At 45.2% G+C, this 2725-nt stretch overlaps 1 pseudogene; it reads right to left on the reverse strand.

Moving 5' to 3' along the window:
- Nucleotides 1-1558: 1558 nt before the first annotated feature.
- On the reverse strand, nt 1559-2406 carry LOC101985919 (annotated as a pseudogene).
- Nucleotides 2407-2725: the final 319 nt, after the last annotated feature.

A 2725-nucleotide genomic window follows, 5' to 3' on the forward strand; every position in this document is an offset into this window, starting at 1 on the left:
ATATCAACTACCTTTGAAGATGAACTGTAATATAGAGGTGTAAGTTTAATTAAACTCCTGCCCCAAGTTGCTTTTGGTCATGTTATCCTTGTAATGGCATATCATTTATATCTCTATTTCAAAATGTTAAAAACCTACTTGTCAAATCTAGTGCCTCTGGGTTAATAAAATTAATAATTTTGCTTATTGTACTAGTTTCATTGTTGTTACTATGATAAAATATCCAGAAAAAAGCAACTTAGCAGTGAAAGGCTTTATTCTAGCTCTCTATTCCAAGTTACAATCCTTCACTGATGGAAAGTCAAGGTGGCAGGCACTTAAAGCAGCTTGTCACATCACATCACAAGTGCAGAAGAGAGAAAATGAGTGCATATCTGCACACTTGAATCTACTTTCTATATTTTCCTTATATATTCCAGGACACAAGCATGAGATGGTAAGACCCACACTGGGATGGATCTTTCCATATCAACTAATGTCATCAAGACAGTCTCCCACAGACAAGAGCACAGGACAACTTGATCTAGGAAATCCCTCCTTGAGACCCCCTTCAGAGGATTTTAGACTGCATCACATTTACAATGAAAACCATCTCATCTCACTTATTAGGCACACAAGCCATTTAGAGATCTTCATAAACTATTTTCTTTTTGTCCACATTCAAAGATAAAGTAGATGACCACTAAAATTTTTTTATAGCTTGACCCTGAGTCAAATTGTCATATTTTTAATAGGGAGCTACCTTTGATGAAAACTGTCTTTTCCAGAGTGAAATATATGCCTGCAAATTTCTTCTAAACTCTAATTAGAGGTCATGGCATTTGTCAAAGTTCCAGCAGCACACATGGTCATTAGGGCATGTACTTCTCATGTACCTATCTCCCCAGGATAGTGGAAATCTCATCTTTAAAGAACTTTTTTTTTGGGGGGGGAGGAACATGGGACTGTAGAGTCTTTTGTTGAAACTCACAGTTTTATGGACTTTTGGCCCCAAATGGGAAAAAAAGGCAAATTATAAACATTGGCAGTAAGATGTGACAATTGTCCCCCGAACTGAAGCTGAGTGGAGCACGGCAGGTCAGTGAGGGTTCCAAGTTTTGGAGGGCAGGAACCTCATCAGATATGGATGAAATGGCAGATTCTCCAAGCCTCTAGAGCAGGCAAAATCTCAGGTGAACTAATGCTAACACACAAGGATTGTGGGAGTTGAGGAATCCCAGGCACTGGTCCCAGCAAATCTCCCTCATGCTCAGTCTAAGTCCATTTAGCAGAAACTGGGCTCATCTGACCTGGCGGTCTTGGTGAGGGATGACAGTAGTGCCAGCAGAGGCCAGCGGTGATGCTTTGCACTGGCATCAGGGAACAGAGGGGGAAGCCAGAGGCCAGGGACAGCTGACCAGACACTAACTCCACTGCCACCACCAGCATCCCCTACCCCAAGGGGGTGCCATTCCACAGCCCAGAGTATTCAACCTTCTGTCCTTTCTTAGGTCAGGCTAGGAAAAGCTTTGCTAGGAGAGAAGGAAGAGAAGACAGGCCACATCCCTTGGTATGCTCCACTCTTGTTGGGTAGGCTGGATCATAGCATCCGAGAGGCTGTCATGGTGACGAAGTCCACAAAGCTGAGCCGAATGTTGCCCTGTATGGTGGTGTCCTTTTCCCGGAAGGCCTCAGTCAACACCTGCAGCTGGGTACACACCTTGATGAAGCAGTCAAGCTGCATGGCGGGAGTGGCAGAGTGCGTGAAGTAGCGAGACACCAGGGGCTGGTGAACTGAGGTCTCAGGTTGTAGCCCATCTGCGACAGCGCTTGCTGCAGCTCTACAGAGCTGATGGTTCCAGAGCGGTCCAGGTCATACTGCTGGAAGAGGCTCCCGGTCATACTGCTGGAGGAATTCCCATAGGGCTGAGAAACCGACAACATCAATGCGGCCAAATTTGGTCTTATCAAACATGTTTATCATCATGTATGTCTCATCATTGAATGAGGACCAGTTAGAGTTGACGAGGGCCTGCTTCAGCTGCTTGAGGGAGATATAGCCGCTGTGATTGGCATCCACTGACTGGAACCAGGAGTAGGCCTCAGGATCCACATTGGGGGGAGGACACCACCCTGTCCATAAGGTCCAGGCTGCTGAGCACCATAGGAACTTGGAGGTGGCTGACTGTAAAGGCTCCCTGGGGGTACACTATATGGTCCATTCGGAGTTCCAGAGGGGAGTCCCCCAGCACTGGGGTATCCATAGGGCCCTCCAGGGGCAGGACCTCCATAACCACCGCCAGGGGGGAATCCACTGCCACACTGGCCCCCACCATGGGGAGGTCCAGGGTAGTAGCCATGTGGGAGTGCTCCAGGTGACTGTCCTGCTGCTTCAGGGCAACTCTGCCCGTACAGATAGCTGGCCATGGCGACTGTGACGCCATACAGTTCATCTTTAAAGAACTTTAAATATACATAATGTCTTTGAGTTTTAACTATGCATTGTCGTTTTCCTAATATAAAAATCTCATTGAATATATACTACTCATAGTATACAATAAGCCCTCAGTAAGGTTGTATGCTTTTCAATTCCTTCATTGATTTAACAGAGCAGCACTAACAAATTTCAAGACACATGTTAAAGAGATTCAAAATATAGAAGAATTTTAGTTCTTCCTCAGTCACAGAGGAAAGATAAATATATTACTGACCCATAAATTGACACCAATAAAAATCAATGCTTTTC

Source organism: Microtus ochrogaster, linkage group LG5 (assembly GCF_000317375.1).
Source record: "Microtus ochrogaster isolate Prairie Vole_2 linkage group LG5, MicOch1.0, whole genome shotgun sequence".
Taxonomy (NCBI): domain Eukaryota; kingdom Metazoa; phylum Chordata; class Mammalia; order Rodentia; family Cricetidae; genus Microtus; species Microtus ochrogaster.